The sequence below is a fragment of the Notothenia rossii genome (assembly GCF_949606895.1).
Source record: "Notothenia rossii genome assembly, chromosome: 10".
NCBI classification, from domain to species: Eukaryota; Metazoa; Chordata; class Actinopteri; order Perciformes; family Nototheniidae; genus Notothenia; species Notothenia rossii.
The window spans coordinates 54829446-54835615 of NC_136908.1; positions in this window are offsets into that span (position 1 = coordinate 54829446).

Sequence of the window (6170 nt, forward strand, 5' to 3'; positions counted from 1 at the left end):
GGCAACGTCGGTCTCGGCCAGCAGCGCGGGTGAGTCATCTAGTGTTTATATATATATATATCTATGATTAGCACTCCTAGTGGTGACCCCATGAACTGCAACAAACCATAACACCATAACATGCCTCCAAGGCAGCACACACACCTACAGCTCCTAAAGCATAATCAGGCTACAGCCGTTGTGTAGCTATTTTATTATGTGAAGCACTAAATGGTCTTAGAAACATATCGACTCTTTGTTTGTAGATATCTACTAAACTACAGCATACAAATACAGAGAGTAATGTAGGCCTGTTATACTGAGTGATATATATTTTACACACTGCTCTGCTTTCTGCACGGACCTCACAGCTGTTCTCACTGTAAACATCGCGTCGCGATGAAAGCAGTTACTAAAATAATATCCAGGGGATGCACGCAGAGCTGTCATTGGCTGAGATAAGTCCGGCTGTGCGTCAAGCCTCCTCCGTTCCCGGAAATGCAGCCCCGTCTCAGGTCGGTTAAATTAAATCCTTGCTTCCCTCACTTGCGTCGTTTCCCTGTGTTTAGTCCCTCCCTCCAGGGAAGCAGGGAGGGACGCAAGGAAACCACGAGAAGCAGGGAAATGAGTTTTAAGAGCAATGGGACGTCCTTTCCTCCGGAGCGTCACGTGAAGCGACGTCCGTTTGTGATGACGCCGCACAGCTGTTCGTCTGACAGCAGCTCTGTCCCCGTTATTTTCACAAACACCCCTGCCACACATTTACTGACACAAACATTTGTATCATCTGTTGTAGACCCCCCTCTCTGAAGAACCAGCACCTTACCGTGGTAGAGAGGTTTGTGTGCCCTGATGAACCTGGGGGCTGTGTTGTCTGGAACCTTGTGTTCCTGGTAGGGTCTCCCATGGCAAATTGGTCTCAGGCAAGGGGCCAGACTAAGATTGGTTCACAAGACCTCATGAAAGACAACACACGAAGTGAGGATACCCGGCCCGGAGGAAGCCCGGGGTCCCCTTCTGGAGCCAGGCCCAGAAGGAGGACTCGTCGGCGAGCGTCTGGTGGCCGGGCTTGCCACGGAGCCCGGCCGGGCACAGCCCGAAAAGGCGACGTGGGCAACACCTCCGCTTCTCCGTCCCGCGGGCCCACCACCTACGGGAAACAGCGATGGGGTCGGGTGCGCTGCCAGAAGGGTGGCAGTGAAGGCAGAGGGTCTCGACGGACCAGACCTGGGCGACAGAAGCTGGCTTTGGGGACGTGGAACGTCACCTCTCTGGGGGGGAAGGAGTCGGAGCTTGTGCGGGAGGTGGAGCGTTACCAGTTGGATCTGGTTGGGCTCACCTCTACGCAGAGCGTCGGCTCTGGAACCTTACTTCTGGATAGGGGTTGGACTCTATTCTTCTCCGGAGTTGCTCAAGGTGTGAGGCGCCGGGAGGGTGTGGGGATACTCACAAGTCCCCGGTTGGGTGCTTCGTTGTTGGAGTCTACCCCAGTGGACGAGAGGGTTGCCTCCCTACGCCTGCGGGTTATGGGGGGGAAAACTCTGACTGTTGTGTGTGCTTATGCACCCAACAGCAGTTCAGAGTATACGGCCTTCTTGGAGACCCTGGAAAGAGTCCTGTATGGGGCTCCTGAAGGGGACTCTTTAATCTTGCTGGGAGACTTCAACGCACATGTGGGCAATGATGGAGACACTTGGAGGGGAGTGATTGGGAGGAACGGCCCCCCTGATCTGAAGCGGAGTGGTGGTTTGTTACTGGACTTCTGTGCTAGTCATGGATTGGCCATAACAAACACCATGTTCGAACATAAGGATGCTCATAAGTGTACGTGGTACCAGAGCACCCTAGGCAGAAGGTCCATGATCGATTTTGTTATCGTATCATCGGACCTGCGGCCGTATGTTTTGGACACTCGGGTAAAGAGAGGGGCGGAGTTGTCAACTGATCACCATCTGGTGGTGAGTTGGGTCGAGTGGCGGGGGAAGCCTCTGGATAGACCTGGTAAGCCCAAACGTGTAGTTCGGGTGAACTGGGAACGTCTGGAGGAGGCCCAAGTTCAGGAGGCCTTCAACTCACACCTCCGGCGGAGCTTTTCGGGCATTCCTGTGGAGGTTGGGGACATTGAACCAGAGTGGTCGGTGTTCAAAGCCTCTATTGCCGAAGCCGCGGCGGGGAGCTGTGGTCTCAAGGTCCTAGGTGCCTCAAGGGGCGGTAACCCTCGAACCTCCTGGTGGACACCGGTGGTCAGGGAAGCCGTCCGACTGAAGAAGGAGGCCTTCAGGGATTTGTTATCTCGGGGGACTCCCGAGGCAGTTGCAAGGTACCGACAGGCCCGAAGGGCAGCAGCCTCAGCCGTGGCCGAGGCAAAGCAGCGGGTGTGGGAGAAGTTCGGAGAAGACATGGAAAAAGACTTTCGGGCGGCACCAAAGTTGTTCTGGAAAACTGTCCGACACCTCAGGAGGGGGAAGCAGGGAACCATCCAAGCTGTGTACAGTAAGGATGGGACGTTGTTGACCTCAACTGATGGAGTGTTAGGGCGTTGGAAGGAGCACTTTGAGGAACTCCTGAACCCGACAACTCCGCCCTCTATGTTAGAGGCAGAGCTGGAGTATGACGGGGGATCGACACCAATCTCCCGGGGGGAGGTCACTGAGGTCGTCAAACAACTTCACAGTGGCAAAGCCCCGGGGGTGGATGAGATCCGCCCAGAAATGCTGAAGGCTCTGGGTGTTGAGGGACTGTCATGGTTGACACGTCTCATCAACGTTGCGTGGAAGTCGGAAACAGTACCGAAGGAGTGGCAGACCGGGGTGGTGGTTCCCCTTTTCAAAAAGGGGGATCAGAGGGTGTGTGCCAATTACAGAGGCATCACACTACTCAGCCTCCCCGGGAAAGTTTACTCTAAGGTACTCGAAAGGAGGGTCAGGCCGATTGTCGAACCTCAGATTGAGGAGGAACAATGCGGATTCCGTCCTGGTCGTGGAACGACGGATCAGCTTTTTACTCTCGCAAGGATCCTGGAGGGGGCCTGGGAGTACGCTCATCCAGTCTACATGTGTTTTGTAGACTTGGAGAAGGCGTATGACCGGGTTCCCAGGGAGTCACTCTGGGAGGTGCTGCGGTAGTATGGGGTGAGGGGATCTCTACTCAGGGCCATCCAATCTCTGTACTCCCAAAGCGAGAGCTGTGTCCGGGTCCTCGGCAGTAAGTCGGACCCATTTCAGGTGAGGGTTGGCCTCCGCCAGGGCTGCGCTTTGTCACCAATCCTGTTTGTAATATACATGGATCGGATTTCGAGGCGTAGTCGTGGGGGAGGGGGTCTGCAGTTCGGTGGACTAAGGATTGCACTACTGCTTTTTGCAGATGATGTGGTTCTGATGGCTTCATCGGTCTGCGACCTTCAGCACTCACTGGATCGGTTCGCAACCGAGTGTGAAGCGGCTGGGATGAGGATCAGCACCTCCAAATCTGAGGCCATGGTTCTCAGCAGGAAACCGATGGACTGTCCACTCCAAGTAGGGAATGAGTCCTTACCCCAAGTGAAGGAGTTCAAGTATCTCGGGGTCTTGTTCTCGAGTGAGGGAACAATGGAGCGTGAGATGGGTTGGAGAATCGGAGCAGCGGGAGCGGTACTGCAGTCTCTTTACCGCACCGTTGTGACGAAAAGGGAGCTGAGCCAGAAGCTAAAGCTCTCTGTCTACCGGGCAATTTTCGTTCCTACCCTCACCTATGGTCATCAAGGATGGGTCATGACCGAAAGAACGAGATCGCGGGTACAAGCGGCCGAGATGGGTTTTCTCCGCAGGGTGGCTGGTGTCTCCCTTAGGGATAAGGTGAGAAGTTCGGTCATCCGGGAGGGACTCGGAGTTGAACCGCTCCTCCTTCGCGTCGAAAGGAGCCAGTTGAGGTGGTTCGGGCACCTAGTTAGGATGCCACCTGGGCGCCTCCCTAGGGAGGTGTTCCAGGCACGTCCAGCTGGGAAGAGACCAAGGGGTAGACCTAGGACCAGGTGGAGGGATTATATCTCTTCTCTGGCCTGGGAGCGCCTTGGAATCCCCCAGTCAGAGCTGGTTGATGTGGCCAGGGAAAATAAAGTTTGGGGCTCTCTGCTGGAACTGCTACCTCCGCGACCCGACCACGGATAAGCGGGAGAAGATGGATGGATGGATGGATGTTGTAGACCCCAATAAATAAAATCAAATAAGAACTCATTCTCAAAAAAGATAAACGCCATTCTTAAAATGTTTAAACGAACAATAGTTTGATTAATATTGATTAGAGTGCACAATAGAAATAAAATAATTGAGAGAAGAAAAAGATATATATTATCTATCAAAACCCAGTTATATTAACATTCATTGGATTGCACACTTTGTTTGTTTGTGTGGATATGTAGCACATTAACATTTTAATAGCACTTAATGACTAACTGAATGGAAATGACAGAAAATGAAAATATAAAGCGAAAAAAGCAATCATGAAAATATTTCCAATAAATGAATAAAATGATTTTTGACCACTTTGTTGTTCAGATATATCACATATTTGTAACTAAATGATACATGAATTGAAACAAAACACAGTTTAAACTGAGGAGTGACTCTCGTGAGTTTCATTTATTTTCTTCACTCCGCTGGGGTACTGCTCTCATGTCAAGAACAAGAAGCATGAGATCAGTGCATGCACTGCATCGTCCAATCAGTGAGCGATGCACAGTAAGGGGGCGGGGCGAGTATCTGAGGATTTCATCGGAGGATGGACTGGTGGTTCCTCGATTATCGCTCCTCCATTATCGCTCCTCGATCCTCGGTCCTCCGGCAGAAATAAGAGCCATGGGACGGTACTCAAGATGGCGCAGACAAATCAACTTCCGGTGAGACCGAGGGCCGAGGAGCGAGGAAATGAAAATAGTCGACCTGAGACAGGGCCAGTGTATCCTCAGTTATAGCTCCTCCAGAGAGCCTCCTCGACACTCGATGCAGGGTCCTCGATGTGCATTTAGAGAAATTAGATTTCATTTCCTGGTCACTACCGGAGGACCGTGGAGTCAGGGGAAATTTATGAATTGAGAAGCTTCTCCTGTAGCTTCACGGAGCAGCTAGTAGAGAGACAAGAAGCTAACAGCAGCAGTCACTTGACAGAGCTGTCACTCAATGTGACCACGCCCTAATACATGCAAACACTTTAAGACCTAATATAAATAAAAGGGTCGCGTTAGAAAACAATTCACTCACAGATTCATAATCATGAAGGTGGAATCTAAATATATCCATAATAATATTTATTGCATCCAGGGGTAGAAACATGTTTTTTCTGCTGTAAAATTGGGCATTTTAACATAGGGTCTATGGAAATTATCATCGCCTATCGGCCAATATATGAATTGTAGTTTGTGGCGCTTCTGTATTGGCGTCCCGGCTCTTCCCAAAAGAGTTTGCCGCTTGGTTCACACACAGGGTGTTTCTCAATCTCGAGTAGCTCGCTTGGTAGCACATGTCTTCCGAGCGTCTTGCTTCAGAAGCGAGGCAAGAATACTTCCTGGCATTCGGAAAACGAAGAGTGGAATAGGCGAGCAAGTGTGCGTCATATGAGAGGCCCCGCCTTACATTTTCCGCCACAGATTTGGGGAAATTGGTCGCTGCGCAAAGCATTGTGGGGATCTTAAGACCGCGGAGTCTACACATGTGCAGCCTCGAAATTTCTCCAAGCAAAGTACGCTGGGCTCGGTAGAACTCCAAGTATGCTGGACATTGGAACCACGGCCGGCCCGTAGCACTGGCATTATAGATGTTCGCCTAGGGCGCCAGATCTGGGGAGGCGCTGCGCTGGTAGGGAGGGAAAAAAACATGTTTGACCGTTGGTGCTCATCCTAATTTTCGGCCTTGATGTAACAATATTCATAATTAAGTAAATGTAACACCCTTTTCACCTCGGTTACACTTTTTTTATTTGCCGCCTTTTCCGCCAGATGTTGTCAGACATGTCAGCTCGATATAATGATTTGCTCATGCACAGTGACATTAGATGGCTAAGCAAAGGAAACGTCTTGAAACGATTTTGTGAACTTAAGGAGATCATGGCGTTTCTCCGCAATTCAAAACATAAAAAAGCCAACGCCTTTCTGTGTCTGATAGAGAATGATGAGTTTTACGCTGCTGTTTGCTTTTTGAGCGACATTTTCCAACATCTGA